Source organism: Oryzias latipes, chromosome 22, assembly GCF_053564925.1.
Source record: "Oryzias latipes strain Hd-rR chromosome 22, Olatipes_Hd-rR_3.1".
Taxonomy (NCBI): domain Eukaryota; kingdom Metazoa; phylum Chordata; class Actinopteri; order Beloniformes; family Adrianichthyidae; genus Oryzias; species Oryzias latipes.
The window spans coordinates 10,902,680-10,921,527 of record NC_136258.1 but is presented as its reverse complement, the minus strand read 5'-3'; the positions used below and the strand labels follow the sequence as shown (position 1 = coordinate 10,921,527).

Here is an 18,848-nt window from a genome sequence, read left to right as displayed (position 1 = left end):
AAAACTGTCAGAAATAGAGCAGTTTTGCTCTGTCATACAAAATACACCTCGAACACAGGGACATACATTTTATCAATTCTGGTGGAATTAAAAATGTTTAGTAAGAAACAGCCTATTTTCTTCCAGAGAAATACCAGCAGATACTTATTCATCATACAATACGATAAGGGAGGTATTTGATTGCCCCCAATTTATTCTGCAAAACAACAATAACCCCAAACAAGTAGCCAAAGTCATCAAGAACTGTATTTAGCATAAATAAGAACAAGAAAGACTGGAAGTGATGTCATGGCCGCATAGTACCATGTCGTGGATATTATGAAGGTCAGGTGGGAGAGGGTTCCAGAGTTTGGGAGCCGACCGGCTGGTGGGGGGACAGGAAGCTGGACAGAAGAAGAAACCCAGAGAGAACAAGTGGGGGAGTAGAAATGGAGGAGGTTATTAGACTGTATTTTAACTTTAGACCTGAGCCGGTCCCCAGCCTTGATAAAATACAGGGTTGCGACAAGAAGAGCATCTGGTGTAAAAATCTGATTCACTGTGGTGACCCCTGAAGGGATGTGGAGAAAGGTGAGTAACAACAACAACTTTAGCATCAGAGGTGTGGAGTTCTCCAGGGTCCTGAACTGTTTCGGTGAAGGGAATTGTCCATGGTGCTGAAATTAGTGCCAGAAGCTGGAAGCACAGGCTGTTTGCAGATCCTTCAAATTGCTGGTTTTATATAATGGTATTCCGGCATATTGATAACCTACTGAGTAACAAATTCCAAGACATATATTACGCCTCTATTGCAACTTGATGTGAACCTGGAACAGAAGAGCTGTTTTTGTTTAATTATTTCATCTGAGTTTAATTAAAATGATCTTTTAAGAGAGAATTGAAACTAAGAAAAAAAAACTGCAATTGATGTCCCATGCTATGTTTGGCAACGACAACAAATATACCCCAGAGTTGAAGAGTAAATGGTTTTCCTTCTCTGCCTCATAGGTGTATGGAAATGAACTCTGAATGTTGATGGGAAAATATATCTCATATTGCATTTTTTGCAATGTCTTTTGAAGTGGAAACTTGTGTCATTTTGTTTGTTCTGTAGGTTGGTTCTGTTATCTACTGTCTCCAGACTCTTTCAATCTATAGGACTTCAGCTGCTTTGACCTATTTCCCTAAAATAGAAAAACTTCATTTTCTCCTTTAATCACTGCACATTGTACAGTACTGTAAATGCAATGGTATAACTAAGATCCCTAATGGTTTATTAATCCCTTTATAGTATCATGTAAAGTAAAAAAGAATGGATGCTTTATTTTTGGTTTTTACATTCACTTTATCATTTTGATGTCTAGCCAGTATCAGAAATCACACATCTATAAGAAAAACTGCTAATCATAAACAACCAAAATGCTCAACAGTGCACTGACCAAATATTAGAAACCTACTTCTCACAGGGTTAATGGCATCAGGACTTTTGCCACCTATTACTTGTATGTGTTGAGCCTTTAACACCTGTGACCTGCAGCAGACTTCACACATCGTACCCCAAATCATACAGAATCAATCTGGTCTTCTGCAAGGTTCTGACCTTTAACGGCCCCTTGGGATCAGTCAGAAGATAAAGCAGTGATTTTGCTCCAGTTTCCAAAAAACCTTGCAGGTGATTTTTTTTTCTCTGAACCGAAAGTGGCTCATACTTAACAGATGGAATAGAACCCATTCAATTAAACAAAGACACATTTTTGGAACTTTAGACTTTTTTTGTATTTTTTACAGGTTAAAAAGAAGAAATCTTGATATAAACGTTTATGTATTGATGGTTACACCACCAGTCCTCTACAAGGGAGGTCACAATAAAATAAAATATAAAATTTCCTTAAGGGGCCTATACTATGCAAAATCAACTTTTATTGTCATTGTATTATGTTAATTCCTCATAAAAAACAACAACCCCAAAGCCGTATTTTGATCCATTCACGCATTTCTGAACATTCCTTTAAAAAACTGCTCTCTGAGAACCATCCCCTAACAGTTGGGTCGTCATTTAGTGACATCACAAAGTGAAAATAGTCTCCTCCAGGAAGCTCACGGGCTAACACACACTTTCTAAGCGCAGGTGGGGGTGTTTGGCAAAAACGCTTTTTTATTTTATGTGCACAAAATGCACATCCATCTTTGAAGAAAAGGATGTTAGGATGTTTGTTTTTGTGGGTGAAACACAGACACACTGCCAAGGCCAAGACTAGGTTGACGTCATTAAATAGATAGAAAGCCAGTGCCTCAGAGATCGAGTCACTTCTGTAAAATTGTCTGTAAAATAAAATAACTGATATTTCATAAAATAAAAAAAATTCCTTTAGTGTGCCAAAGGTAATATATTATCATATATATAGATATAGTTTACTGTGAAAAGCATGGTATTTGCCCTGTACTGTCCTATCCGAAACGTGACAGCTAGCTGTCCAATAAAACATGTGATCTGGGGTACAAGGTGAAACTGTAAAAGTACCGAAATAAAAACAGTCATTATCGGACTTTTTTACCCTTGTGCTATCGTATGACCCCACCCTTACATTGACGTGTTGACATGACAAAGTTGGATAAAGGTGGAAAGATTTCATGTAATACATGGACACCAGTGAAGATCACAAATCATTGAAGAAAAAAGTTCAGCGCACTGTGTAGTGGGTCTAGATGACCCAACTCCCAACGTTAAAGTGCCTAGAATAGCACGAGGGCTAAACAACACCATCAAACAAATGAATCAAGCATTTTAGCTGTCATGAACCCCACCAGACAATGTGCCAAACTGCACAGATTCAACAGCACAGCACCCACGTCCAACCTCAAGCTTATAAGTCATTTTCAAATTGCAGAACTCCCAAAAACCCCTTCAAACCCCCATAGGATACATACAGGTGTTGCTTCTGTAGGAGATTAACTAAAAGTTTGGTGGGTTTTAAATGGAAGACAGGCGGTGTAGGTATCGTAACCATTTGGCCTGCAATAAGCGTTAAGGGTCCTTTCGACTGAGGATAACATCACACTACGGTATCCCCACTTGGACAAACTACGTAGCGTGGAGATCTGCTTGGGCTCTACCTATTTTTATTTCACGTTTCCTTTTGTAACCTGAAGTTCTTTTCCCTCAAAAGTTGTGTTTTTGTAATGTTTATAGAGAGATTTTGCCACAACCCACTTTGTAAAAAGATCTATGGCTGTTGGGATGAACCTGCTGCTCCACACAAGCGAACCATGTCTCTGATCAGAGCAGCCGGACTCTCGTAGCATCGTGTTTGCAGCCAAGGAAGATGCTTTGTTACAGTGTGCGGCCTGAAGAAGGGTTCAAAACGCAGTCCGTTTGGCTGCAATGCACTTAATGATAATCATAACCATAATAAAAGCACGTTTAGAAGATAATCTCGCTCTATGTCGGGGGCTCTGTTTGTTTACAACGGACCGCATACTATCTTCCTCAATGGTAGTATCGTAATTTGTCCAGACCAATCACTATCTGATACGTCATTGGACCAACGGACATCCAATAATAAATAATAATACAATAAATAATTATAATAAAGTCCAATAATGTGACGTCAGCACTACTCGAAGGACCGGTTGTTGCAGGCCCAATGGTTTTGGTCCCTACAGCGGGACATCATCTCTCAGCATTAACTGGCATTTTCTCCTCCACTAGCAAAAAATCTGCCAAAATAAGAGCGACGGTTTCAAAATAAAAGTTTCAATAAAAACATACCTGGAAAACATGCCTAAAAAGCAGAACGAGCCCTTTAATGAATGCATGTTTGCCCATGTTTTTAAACAACAAATCATCACTGGTGAGAATGCACAGAACAGACTCATCTACAAACTTCATGGCATTTGAAAGGTTTATTGCAGTAAAAGTAGCAACCACTGCTCTAAAGTGACTTGGGTTTCTTGATGTGTTGCATTTTTCCACGGAAATACTTTTGAAGCCATTAAAAAGACAGAAAACAAACTGCAGAATTGATTTCTTGGCTCTGTTTTCAATAGGATTTAATTCAACGGAAAACATCTAAAAGCTGAACAGCACAGCTTTACAAAAAGCTCTAGTAATATAAGGGATACTTAAAATTAAATTCCCAATCTGACCATTTTTTGATCTATTTTAAAAGTGCTCCCAGTGGTCTTTTTTTTATGATTAAGTTGTTTTTAGCCAAAATCAAAAAACCTGCGCCGTTTTCTAGGACATGGAAAACAGAGCAACTGCAGTTCGTTAGAAATTCACCTCTGAGTTATGGGCGGGATATTTTGTGCAGAGTAAACCCGCCCCACATTCGTTTTTTAATTTGCATGAAATTAAGACGACAAAACTCTGATCTAGTCTCTTAGTGAAAGAAAAGCTACATTTTTGTCATTCATTAAAGCCTTCATTAAGCTTAATTTTGTGTTGAACAAACTTCTAGGAAACAATTAACTTGAAAGCCAGTGTTATTAAAAGACATCAAGCACAACACCTTATCATGCCCACTTTAAAGGAAACAAACAGCTAAGAGAAAATGCAAAAAACAGCATCTGCAGAAAAAGATCTATGGCGTACGCCGTCGTACGGGGTGGGCGGCTTACAGGCATTTAGTGTCACAAACGCAGCAAGCCTGTCAGCTGCTCTGCAGGAGGAGACAGACGAGGGCTGTGTGTGTTAATGCAGCCTAAGCTATCATGACCTGCGAGTATGAAGTGTGTGCATTCATATTCGCTTTTTTATTCAAACTGTTGTAGCGCAGATTTTATCGTCACATGCTAAAATGCTTAACCAATGAGATAAAAAAAGTTATATGTGTTGGGGAAAAGCTATTTTAAGCTGCCTTAAGTGACATTTCATTTGACCAATCTCTGCTAATAGTTATTTGACATTCATAACTTGAATGCAAGATAATTACCTTACTTCTATCACTATCACTTCTTACAACTATGTGGCCACATAACAAATTGTTTGGCCATGGGATCATCGCCACAGACTGGGACAGCAACGGGGTCTACTGCACTGCAGTGAAGCTGCAAAGTTAGACTCCAGCTGCCCTAGCAAGGGTGACAACTGCAGCAACAACCATTGACCAAGCCGGCAAGCCCTGGAGGAAAAGATCCCCACAAGAAACACTGGGGCTAAAATCATGATTAAATACTAAAATGGAAGATAAAACATGTATGTAAAAACATAAAATTGAGAATAAGATGCATTACATGAAAATAAATACATAAAATAGCCTATACTAAAACTAATAGAATAAATTAGCAGTTAAAATCAACTAAAAGCTCAATTAAAAAGCTAGGTGTTGAGCCTCTTCGTAACCCTTGTGCTATCCTTGGCCCTTTAACATTGGGAGTTGGGTCATCTAGACCCACTAGACAGTGCTCTGGGGCCTCATTTATAAACGTTGCGTACGCACAAAAGAAGGCGTACGCCACTCTCTACGCAATAGTTGAGATTTATAAAAAGCAAACTTGACGGGAAAATGTGCGGTCCTTCACGCAAGCTCTGACCCAGGCGTACGCACAAAAACGGGTGAAATGAGAAACGGCGACACCGTCGGCAGATGGAAGAAACACGTGAAAGTGAAAATGACAATACTGCCTCTCATAAATAACATGAAGACTTCACAAAGCAAGTCTTACAATTAACAGCCTACACGAACATCCGTTTGATCGTTCAGCAGTGAAATCAAACGAAAATTACAACAGAAATTCAAATGAACACATATTTGCAAAAAGAAAAGTGAAACATGTTCTGCAATGTTGGCATGTTGTGCAATTCATCCTCATAAATAATATAGTTAACAGAACGAAATAATGTACAAAACTGATGTTCCCGTCAATGTGTCCGTCTGGCGGAGCAGATATAGGTGCAATTAGACAGACGGACGGACAGACAGACATATTAATTGTCCACTGGGGAAAGTTGTTTTCATAGTAAAACATTTCTTCATAAGCTATGGAATTATGGTATTCATGCATATGCCTTTAGTTTGTTTTATTTTTGATAAAACAATGTATGGCGTATGTCTCAACCATTCAGAGAGCAACAAGAAATTACATTTGCGCTGAACAATTTCCCATTTCCAAGTCGATTATTACCGACATCTGTAGCTTGTCAGATGTAATAAATGGAGGGAAATAAAATGCCCCATCACAATGCGTAATGACGCACAATGGCTGATCTTACGCTCTTAGAAGATGTGGCAAATGGAAGAATTCGGAGTGAACGCATCTGTAGACAGCAAGAAGACTTGCTGGCAAACGAGGACGAGTTGCTCATGAGCCGGTTCCGACTTCCTCGAGCCGTCCTGTTGGAGCTTTTGGGGGTGTGTCACCCGGTGCATCTGGCGCGTCGTGTCCCTCTACACGTCAGTCACCACTCCACTTAAGGGATTCCCCAATTATTGCCGCCAGTCTGTCTTCAAGAGGGGTCAGCTCCGGTGTCCACACCCCCCCCCCCCCCCGCCCCCCACACACCCCCACCCGTGGCAGACACACTCTGGCGATGCAGCGCCAGACATTTTTATGCCTTGACTTTGATGTCCGACCTTTTCTTTTTCATTTCGGCCACGCTCCAAGGTTGTGAGGCTACAGCATTACGGCGTCTGCCACCGTTCGCCACTCACATGCCTTTTCGGCATTAGTAATGCCCACACTGTGCCCTCCAAACAACACTTTTCTCCTCTATTCCACCTCGCCAACGATAACTTCTACTTCACATTGAGTGAAGTTACGTTTTTTTGATTTCCTCTCGGTGTTTGCCATGGTTTCGCCATCAATGAATATTCATTTGTGGGCGTTTCACAGACTATTTATGGGCAACTATGGGCGTGTCATGAAGCCGCAAAAGCTGCGCTGCATTTAGAATCGGTTGTGATTTATTAAGGGAAAGATGCGTAGGATGTGCGTGCGCACGGTTTTATAAATCCGAATATTTCTGTGCGTACGCACGTCCTATGTTTCACCCGTACGCCACTTCTGACGCAAATCCTACGCAAAGTTTTATAAATGAGGCCCCTGAACCTTTTTTCTTCAATGATTTGTGATCTTCACTGGTGTCCATGGATTACATGAAATCTTTCCACCTTTATCCACCTTTGTCATGGTAGGTAGAACACGACAATGTAAGGGTGGGGTCATGTAAGATAGCACAAGGGTTAAGCATGGTTCCAACACCACAGCCTACCTGAGTAATGTTGCTGACCGTGTCCAAATCCCTTTATGACCACTATGCACCCATCTTTTGGTGGCTACTTCCAGCAGGACAAGGCGCCATGTCATACAGCTGGAATCCTTTCAGACTGGTTTCTTGAACATGATAATGAGTTCACTCAACTTAAATGGCCTCCACAGTCACCAGATCTCAACTCAATAGATCACCTTTGGCATGTGGTGGAACAGGAGATTGGCATCATAGATGTGCAGCCGACAAATCTGCAGCAACTGTGTGATGCTGTCTTTTCAACATGGACCAAACTTTGAGGAGTTTGCAGTGCCTTGTTGAATCTATGCCACCAAGGATCAGGGCATGTCCATATTGTATCAGAATTAGTTGACATCCTGAACCAGGAAGTAAAATGTCACTAACAAAAGAAAAGACATCCATTTTAATCAAAATGTATTTTTTATGTAGCATTCCCACTGATGGAAGCCTTAACTTTGTTAAATAACTGACATGTTTTCCAGTGTCACACTTTACTCCATCAGAGAAAAGCATTAAATTAAGAATATATATATTAAAATTTGAAGTGGGATAAAACCAGCAAAGATCCTCTATATCTGGGACAAAAGTTTAGAAAACAAACAAACATGAAAATACAATAAGCTAAAGACTCTAATTGACATGAGTTTTGACTCCATCAGAGATGAATCTCAATTTTGAATCCTGTTAATTAGCATGAATAGATATACACAGTGGGAAGCAGCGTATACCGGCACAGAGCCAAATGTCTGTCCGGACTGTGTCACATTCATACGTGTCGGATCTACAGCACACACAGCTCATTATCACCCAACATGTTTCACATCTGTCATACCACCTATTCTTTACACCTGCACCAATGTACACACTAGGAAACACACACATACGCAGATTCTACCAGCTGGCTTCCTCAAGAGGGATGCAATGTCAAACACGTCACAGGTGAAGCAGCAGGTGTGTGGAAAGAGAGGATGTGGGGAGAAGGGCGCACAGATAAGAAACACTAAATTCAACATATTTACTGTAAAAAGTAAAGAAGAAGAAAAAAAAACACTTACCTTTTAATTTAAACTTTGAAGCTTTCTTACATAAAGCTGCAATTGTCAATCCATTTTCTAAACCAGATTCACTCCTGTTTGGCGTCAAAGAGTTGCTGGAGCCTATCCTCATACTGTCAGGTAAAAGCGGGACTGTATTGGACTGGGGAACACCAGTCCATGCAGGCCAACATAGAGATAAAAACCAAAGACACCCCTCAATTTTATTTTAAAATTTAAATCTCAAAGATTTGAAGATTAACCCCATTTTACTAATGACAAACTAGGAACAAAATATGCATTCACACCAAGCCAGTTTGGTACTGTTAAGAAATGATTTTTGAAGCTACAAAAGAAAGTCTAGCACTTTTGTTCATTCTTAGAAGTGCAATGTAAAAGCACAGTAAATAAATTTTTTCAACATATTCCACCAATTCAAACTACAGGGATGACACCATCCTGGTCTAAACCATTGACCGTATAAGACAACTGGACTGAGGGATGAGAGGAACCCAGATGAGAGGCACGCCACCGCCCGGGAGTCCTGAGCCCCTACCTGCCCCCACCCTCAGAGGCATGCCAGAACCACCCATGGCCAGCCTGCAGTCCACACCCCGGCAGCCTGCAGCAGAAACCGACCGCCTGACAGGGGAGGCGGACACCGGTGGCCAGCAGAGGCCCCAGGCAGGGCCAGGGGACGGTGAGCCAGAGGATCAGGCTCCAGTTGCTGTGAGAAATTGTGGAAAAAATGGGGTGCCCTGGTGTGCCCAGAAAAGAGGCTCTACTCAGGGGGATATGGTTCACCCAGCTCAAATGTTGTGAACACCCCCACTGCGTGGAATAGGAGGTGTGAGGTCTGGGGTCACAGGCAGCCCAATCAGGATGGCCCCAACCCCCTCTCGGAACAAGAGGGAACGGGGGCAATGCAGTAGTTTGTTGTGACATACATCGCTGCCATTTTTTGGACTAGGCATAGTTAAATGTGCGTGTTGTGTCACAGACAGATATACACAGATACCCCCCCAATATAAGAGTGATATGGTGCCTTTCTGATACAGAAACAATAAAACCTGATTTCTAAAAACATCTACTGACCTTAAAATATATTTGGCCGCAAAATTCTATTAACTCCAGCTTCTTCCCGCTTTTCAAAAACATGTTCAATGGGTGGATTGATGAATCTAAATCGTCCCTTGGCTGTGAATGTTTACTGTGTGTGGTTGTTTATCTCTGCATGGCTTTGCAATTGACTAGCTCACAGTTCAGGGTGTACCCCGCCTTTTCCTGACAGTAACTGGATAGGATGGATTGAAACCCTTCTATTGGTCAGTAGGATATCTATCAACGAAGCAAAAAATACCAGTACTGTAATCTGATTTAATGAATTTGAGCCATTTTTGAGGGGACTACAGTCTCATTCAGCTGTAGTCTAAACAGGATTTACCGCAGCAAAGCAATGTCTAATGGTCTATTGTCTGCTTACCAAAAAAATAGTAACTTGTGACAAATAAAGAAGAAATGTAAATCTAAACCGAGACATTTGCTCTTATTAAATTAAACGGATGTTCTTATAAAAACAAATAGTATTCCCTCAAAAAGATTACTTTTTCCTAGAAAATATTCATTAAAGTAAATATCTCGCATAACTGAGTTACAGAGCAGTCTGTGGTTTGATTCATGCAAAACATAACTTTTTGGAGGAAGTCTAACTTGAGCTGTTAGATTCTCATTTATATGTTTCTTTTTGAAAAAGAAAAAAAATACACACAAAAAACTAGTATTCCAACAGGCCACATTCAGAAAGCCAAAGATGTCTGGACCAAAGCCCAGAAGGAACGGATGTCTGTAAATGAACATTCCCTTCTCCTCACAGGTCCACTGTTTGGCAAACCTGAGGCATGAATCCATTTGTGTGATTTCCTCATCGCCCTGTCAGCTTTATTTTCTCCCTCCAGACTATTTGGTGACATATCTTTGGACATGTTGTTGCACTTGACTGAGGCATCCAAACAACGTGCATATGATTTCAGTCAGCTGTAGGGGGATAACAGGTGTCACTGCGTCGGGACAGCTTCCCGAGGCCGACCTCTCCGCTCTTAATTGGAAATGCTCCGTAACATCTGCAGTCTCCATCGCTCTCACTATTGCCTCCGCTCTAGCTCTCTGTTTTTGGGCAGAAGAATAAACTGAATTAGAGCTCAATCACCCACTCTAAAGAATCCTGCACGACTCTGTCAGACGGCTAAACAGAGAGGAGGACAGAAATTACCTCGACTGAATAGAAGGGGAAGAGAAGGATTGGAAATATAAGAATCTGACTGTATACTAACCTATAGCCAAAAGTCGTGATGTTCTGATACTGGTATAGTTTAAAATGTATGAAATGTTATATTCAGAACATCCAGGGGTTTTGGAACACAACAGTAAAAATATCAGTTTTAGTAAAGAATTGAAGGAAAGGCTGATTCTAACTAAGAAATTCATCTGATTAAAAATTGAAAAGGTATCCCCTTAGGGGAGAGTAAAAATATAAATCAACAAATTAGGAACATTATTAAATGAACATTCTCAGTTAATATAAAATACACCTCAACCAGCAAAAATGTTTTTAAGCAGTATAAAAATAACCCCAAAACTGTTAAAAAACAACAGTTGTTTAAGGGAGATTTGAGTCAAGAGTACGGTGGCCCTGAAATATAAATCACTCAACGTGGAAAGATTTTGAAGATCACGACAAAAAATTGTAAAAAATCAAAACATATAATAAAATTTTAAAAAATTACAATTTGGAACTAAATAAAGAAATTTGTTTTGCTTGTTCATTTGTCATTGTGATTGTTAAACTGTATTGAGTTTTTCTTTTAAATGTGATTTTAGGTAATCGTTTTTTTAAAAGGCACTTTCCTCTGCAAATACCTACACTCAATTGCTGGGAATTAGTGTAATATAAGTTTTCTTAAAGACAAGAAAATGTACTTTACTCCCACTATGTTGATTCAAAAGTACAATAAATGCAAATAGTAGTGCTTGACATTTCCTGACATAAAACCTTATTAACTGGCAAATGCTTGCATAATCTGTACATGTAAAAAAAAAAAAAAAAAACTGAAGTCTTAAGGATTTTTTAAAAGACACCCACCTCTGTCTATCACATCATTAGCATCTCTAGTGAAGCCTAGATCTTTCATAAATAAAGTAAATGTTTTATTTTCACAGACTTTGGCGATTTCTGAGGTTAAACACAGACAAACAACCTTCTTGCAGCTTGTGTAGTAGATTCATCCCTAAGTCTTCTCCAGCATTAAGAACTAAATATCACGAGTAGTAGGTTTAGGGGATGTCATCTGGACTTGGTCTTTTAAAGTAAAGAAAGAATTGACAAAGCCTCTTGGATAAGAGGCGAAACGTCTTCTAACTTTAAAAAAACCAAGTCCAGATGACATCCCCTAAACCTACTACAATGGAACCAACCTGGATGAATGAGAGTCTTCATAGATAAATATCACGAGACAACTTTTAAAGGCACTTTTGTTAGTCATGAATATTTAACTAACAAATGGCTTTATGTTTAAATGTTTTCAAATCCATACACATTTACACTAGAGCTAATGACAAAACATTTGTTTTTGTTTTTTTATGTGCAACACAAAAATTCACTTTTGATACAGTTAAAATGTGAGGCCAAAGATAATCATTGTCTGTTCTTCACTGGGGTAATTATTTAGCAGTTTGAATGTGAATTTGTTTTACAACTATAAGATTTTGCTGAATTGCTACCTAGCTTCTTACTTCATGGATGCTATAGCTAAATTTTGCTTCAGCGGCACTAAAACCTCTTGTTTAAAACCTGGGAATTGTGTTTTCTGGAGACATAAACATCCCCAGGCAGCTAATTTTGCTGTCTTTAACTAGAAAATGAACAGGTCGCTTATAACCTTTAGTCATTATTACAGCTAGCTAACTAACGCAAACAGTGTCATGACTGAATGAGGGGGCAGGACAGCCCACTCCAAGCCCTACCTCTCATGTATTCCAATCATTGAGAACTGGAATAAGTGACACTCATTACCACCACCACCTCACATTCTAAATAGTAAGTACCCACTGGCTCCAGTCATTTGTCAGAATAACCATTCTTTACTCTACTTCCTGTTAATCCAATTTTTTTATGATACTTTTTCTGTAGTACAAGTTTTTTAAGTTGCCAGATGACTCAACAAAAGTAGGTGGTCTCATGTCAAACTTTCAAAGCGTTTGACAGATTCCTCCGAGTTTTATTTTCACATTCTGAATAATGCAGTGGTAGGGGTGTGGCCTTCCGACAATTCAATTGATTGATTTTTTTATTTATATAGCCCAATATAGTTATCTATATTATCATAGTTGTCTCAATAGGCTTCATACCGGATAATTGTATAGGAACATGAAATCAGTCCTAAAATACAATAGGTAAAGGCTGAACTAAACTAAACAAACTAAGTTAAACTGGGTATCCCTGCCCTTAGACGCTCTTTCTCGGAAAGAGAAGATTCCTTAAAAAAATGGATTTCAGACAAAAAAGAAGAAACTTCACCTTATCAGGTGAGACACTAACCATTGGACACACAGCACCATTTTTGGCAACAAAATACCACATGTGAAAGTTCCGTAACACAGTACATGGCAGCACTAGAAACTAGCTTATGTCTACACTGTCTTTACTTGCATCAAACTCCCTCCAACTTTGTTCCCCAAGAAAGGGGAACCAAGTTTTTTTCTGCTTTACTTAACTGAGAAGAACGAGGCTCCATGAGTTTTACCCTTCAGTTGTTCTTCACTTAAAATATTAAAGTTGATAAAAGCAGAATATATGACAGTAATGACATTTGAAGATGGAGTATCCTATATTTATAATCTTGAATTCTGAAGAATGCAGTTGGTGCCACCAAAGGAAAAAAACAAAGAATCACTTTCATGGTTGCATATCTGAACAGTACTACAAGCCATAACGTGTTGTACAAATGCACAGCAATTCCTGCGCAACCTAATGGCATGACAACGTAGTCCTTAAATGGACAACTAAATGCAACAAAAGTGAATCTAAAAAAAAAAAGACACTCTTTTTCTCCTGCTTACTCATTCCCTCACAATTTTCATGTCCTGAGGTTGTATTTACATAATGCCTCCATATCCACGGGCCATTTAGCATCAATGTGAGTGGCTTGTGAGCGGAACTTTATTTCCCTGATCAATCAATGGCAGTTACTGTTCCGCTACAAAGTGATGCAACTCCAAATCAGCAGATGCATAAAAAAATAGCCGTTTTCACATTTGCCACAATACTAAATGAGTGATAAATGAAGCTCCACAGCCTGAAAGTGTTTTGTTAAAAATGGTCTCATAATGTGGCACATATGGCAATTAAATGTCCAAGGACAAATGGCTGTTGTTTGTAGAAGCTTCTGTGTAAAGGTGGTTTTGTGAACATAATTGTGTCTGCTTCGTTCAAAAAATGTCAACAACAAACTTCACTAAAGCATAGAAACACCAAAAAAGGAGTCTCTGTAATGACAATTTTCTAATTCTCTGTTACAGCTAAAATGTCCTAATATGCAATATTAGTCCTAATATTCACTCAGCAAAAACTGAAAGGATTGGCTTTTTCTCACTATGAGTTTTATGTAAAAAAGAGTAAATAAACTAAAGACCATACATATTTAGAGCCAGCAAGCAGAGACAATGTCATATAATGGTAGACAACTAAAAGACTTGAAAGTTTTGTCTATTCAAGAAAGTTGAACGTTTTATTCTCTGAATCGAGAGCTTGTAGAGTTGATGACAGAATAAGTCGCTTTAATGTTTTCTGCGTATATCAATCTACTACATTATTATGGAAGACTAATAGTTCATCGTCTTTGTAACTTTGCTTCAGTTTTTTGATGCATGTCGTGCTCAAGCGCTTCCCAAAGGTCATCATACAACCTCTGTCAGCCTAAGTTCACACCACCCCTGGCAACACGCATTCAAGTGGCCACACACGTGTAAACACACGAAAACATGCATTTCGGGCTTCTGCTTCCCAAACTCTCATGTTCACGCATTGCTACCCAAGTTTCAATGACTGCTCTCTACATACAAAAAGTGCAGCCTATGAACGCGCTTTGCAAGTTAAACCAGGTCCAACTGCGACCAATCAGGGACTCAGATTTGGTAGTGACAAATAGATGGCTTCCCTTTTAATTTCTGGAAGTCCCAACCCTTTGAAAATCAATCATGGAGGAGAAATTAATAATTGTGGTTTGGGCCAGGATGGAATTATATGACACCAAGTCTTTCATATATCGGAATCGAGCTGTAAAGGAAAAAGACTGGAGCAAGATTTGCAAGACTTCCCGCCACTTCGACAATTCTCACAAAACCTCCTCCAAGTGGAGGTGGTGGTTTTGCACTTTTAAACTGCCAAAAAAGACAAACATCTTCTCTGCTTGTAAACAGCAAGGGCTAAATGTGCGTTCAAGAACCTGCGGTTAGCGCATTCTTGAACCTACATTACATGCTCTGTGTGTCTGTAAATTGAGATCCCAACATCTTCCTTTGCCATTTGTCGTCATTGTACTTTTCCAAGGATCGGTTTTCTCTCTGTTCTGTATGACCTTATTAGGTGAGACATTAACCATTGGACACACAGCGCCACTTTTGGCAACAAAATACCAAAAGACTACAAGGCACATTATAGCTAAGCTGGTTCCTCATCTGTCAGGCATGCAAGCTTTAAGGTAAATCCCCTCAAGCTTTATGGATGGTTATAAAATATGACATCTTGAGTTTGGAGAGTAACTGTGCATTATGAGCTACCATCTTGAATATGGTTTTCTTCTTCAAAGAGTAGCATTCTTTTACTTCTAAACTGAGCCCTCTTAGGAAATCCCATTAAATGTTTTCCACTATAATATTTCCCTCATTATGAAATGACTGGAACTAGATGTTTGGACACAACTTTTTTAATACTTTTTCAGCCAATTCAACAGCAACGAGATGAAATAAAGACTTGTCACAGAGATATATAATCTACCAATGCTTAACTATGCTCATTTTTATAATTCTAATGTGGAATAAAAGAAAAACAAAAAACATAGACATTCCAAAGAACACATTATCAGACACATATCGAAATTTAGAATGTCTGAAAAGCATTTATAGAGATGTGTACACTAAAATTTTGACTGAATCTAAAGAAGGTTGTACTGCCCTTTGCCTTATCTTCTTCATTCCAAGCTGTCAGAGTGAGAGAAGGGTTCCATCATGGACAGGTCGCCATGTGTCAGTCAAAGAACACAAAAATGGAGCGCACGCCAATGAATAGGCCAATATCAAACCACCTTATGTCAGTTCCAGAAAATTCAGAGCTAAATCGAGCATAAATCCTGACTGGTAAAGAGAAAAAAGGTAAAGCTATACATTGAATACAATCTCTTTCTGTTTACTTTTGTCGTCAAAATGTTATTTATCATGCATAATTTACCCTAATCTGTTTATATTTTGTTTTCCTCATTTTTGTCTAATTAAAAGAACTGGAAAAGATGTGTTGGTATTTCAGAAAGCTCCATCAGAAGGTGCATTTTTAGTAAAGGTATTCATGCACATATGATGTCAGCGATCATGTTTTTTATCACTCATTTCAAATTGCAATTTTATCCTTTTTAGACAGATATCACCAAAAAAAAAAAATCCTTGCCATCTTTGTACAAGTCTGCAGCTGTGCACAACGCGGTGTCACTGCGCCAGGGTGCAAACACAGGTGCAGCTAATACACGCACACAGCTCTGAGGCGCACGGATCATCCACTGCACACGCGTTCAGGTGGGCTGTGCATTCTTCCACACACACCAGTGAAGTGGAAGCAGAGCTGCTGCTGGTAGTAGTGATGATGATGATGATGATAGTTGATGAGGATGATGACAGCAGCACTCCAACAGTCTGCATCCACTCTATACTGCACCTCATTTTAAGCAGGCTCGGTTTTGACCTTGTGATGTTCTCAGACACTTTTCCTCACATGCAGCAGAACCTGGTGTCACCCCCCACCCTGCTGTCACAACACACCCAATGCATCTGAGCAAAGAACTCCAACCACCCATCTTTACATAGATCTAAGATAGATCTAAGATAGATCTAAGATAGATAGATAGATAGATAGATAGATAGATAGATAGATAGATAGATAGATAGATAGATAGATAGATAGATAGATAGATAGATAGATAGATAGAAAAAATGAATATGTACCTCTTTCCAAATTGTCTTTATCCTCCTTTTATTGAGTGTCAGATCCCAGTTATTCCTCCAGATCCCATTATAATAGATCAGTGATTATCACAGTTGTAACTCCACGGGTCCAGGGGAAGAAAATGCCCCATAAACGTCGTCACCGTGTCAGGTATCCTTTGGGTGCCTTTAAATTCCGTGCGTATTTTTTTTAATTTTAGAGTTCAGTCTTGTCTTGTGCTGGGGTGCGTCCGTTTTGCATTCTTCCACTTCCAGCGCCCGACGACTCCATCCTCTTGTCTTTTCTTTTTTTTTCTTTATCTCTTTCTCTCCATGCCCCTCTTCACTCTTCCTCTGCTCCCGGTTTCACCCCTCCATCTGCAGGGCGACTGAAAAATCCCATCCGAGAAACGGAACTGGAAAGCTTCTCCCAGCCCTGTTTCCTCCCCACTCTTCCTTTTAAAAAAAAAAAAAAAATCGGTCTCTTCTTTCCTTCCTTTCCTTTCCTACACACCTTGCAGTTAAAACAGGAAGAAATTCAGCTACAGAAAAAAAAAGAAAAAAACAGGGAAGAACAAAAACTGCTTATGTCCCAGGTAGATACAAAGTCTTATTTTGCGTCTCCAGTGCGCAATTGGGTGATAGGAAAGTAACTCTGCGTTGGAAGGTTTCTTTCGATCTGCTGCTCTCTTCTTTCCTCTGATATCGGCTTTTGTGTCGGTCCTTTATAATAGAATAGAATAGAATAGAATAGAATAGAATAGAATGTGAGGTCCTGGTGAAGGCAACCACCGGTCACTTTCAGACCGGTGGCTCAACAGTCCTGTCCCGCTTATCCCGTCCTCCTCTCCTGGCACTCCGGCTCTGATAATCCTCGCAGCGCATCGCGCACAGCCGGCGTCAAGCTGCAGCTGTTCTATTCACTTCACCTCCCAGCGCAGATTTCAAAATAAAACACATCCGTGCCACGCACAAGTCCCAGTCGGGGATCCAGTCAGCTGCTTCAAACTATTAAGGTCTTTTTTCTGCCTTTTGTGCTACAGTGTTGGAAGAATAATGGGTAACTTTTTTTTTTCCTTTTAATGTGAAAAACGAATTCCTCAATGATTGTGTAAAACTGCTGGAGTGCATTAATGAAGCATTAATTAAAATTGTTTTGGCTTAATTAACCCTTTAACACATGAGTTTTAGAGCCAGTGTTTCTATTCCTTTGACTACCATATTTTTTCAACCGTCCATCCATTCATCTTCTTCCACTCATCTGGGACCAGTTCATGACGGCAGCGGTCAAAGCAAAGATACCCAGGCTTCCCTCTCTCCGGTCCCTTCTTCCAGCTCCTCTGTGGGGATCCTGAGACGTTCCCAGGCAAAAGAAGTGGCCTCCCCAGCGTGTCCTGGGTCTTCCCTGGGGCCTCCGCCCAGTGGGACATGCCTGAAACACCTCTCCAGGGAGGCGTCCAGGGGACATTCGAATCAGACGCCTAGCGCCCAGCCACCCCGTGAAGGAAACTGATTTCACCCACTCAGGACCTCAGTTTTTGGCTCATGGCCATAGGAGACTTCTGGAACAAAGATCGACCAGTAAATTCAAAATCTTTTCTTTCTGGCTGAACTCTCTCTTCATTAGAGTTAAGTTGACTTAATTTAGGCATGACTGAGTCCCTCCAGTGGACTTTTACTGCATTAGGTGATTGATAGACAGAGATTAACTAGGAAAGTGAATGTCTTCACAACTTTGATCATTTTTTGTTCAATTAAGAATAAGATGTTTTTTGTTGATAAAGTTGTGAAATTAAGTTGTTTTTTTTGTTGTTGTTGCAATAAAAATCAGAGTAAAAAGTATGTGAACTGCTTGTACTACTTCCAATGATGGAAAAAATACTTTATAATTAAGTACACATTTTCTTTAGGAATTAACTGTAAAGTAGTAGGCTACTATTTTATTTTTTTTGTTTATAGGCCACACGAACCTTCCCTGTCATATTTAATTTGATGATTGGTCAATCAATTTGTGTTATAAATGAAAAAAAAAAACATTAGGTATAGTCCTTTATTTAAAGGTTCTGTCTGTTTCAAAATAGAAAAAATAATGCACTATGAATTCAGGTTTCTCTTATTTGGTCATTTTGTTTTAGTGACGTACATAGGCTTTTATGCTGAAATGAAAGTGTTTGACTTCCGGTCTGTCCTTTGAAAATTCTTACTCCTTTAACGCTCGTCCCCGGATCTTGCTGCATGAAAGTTTATGCTACAAAACCTTTACTTTTCCTGTTTATCTGCACTTTTTTAACCCTGTCACACCCGAGCTGATATGCATACACGCACACACACACATTTAGATTCACAGTAAACTGTCTGCA

At 39.6% G+C, this 18,848-nt stretch overlaps 1 protein-coding gene across 1 annotated transcript in view; it reads right to left on the bottom strand.

Annotated features, from left to right (window-relative positions):
• lrfn5a (leucine rich repeat and fibronectin type III domain containing 5a) overlaps positions 1–17,406 on the bottom strand; it is a 157,200-nt gene extending 139,794 nt beyond the window's left edge. Inside the window, exon 1 of the mRNA XM_011490618.4 lies at positions 16,510–17,406. The gene's annotated coding sequence lies outside the window, so the exon portion shown is untranslated. The remainder of the gene's footprint in view (positions 1–16,509) is intronic.
• Between the last annotated feature and the right edge of the window lie 1,442 nt (positions 17,407–18,848).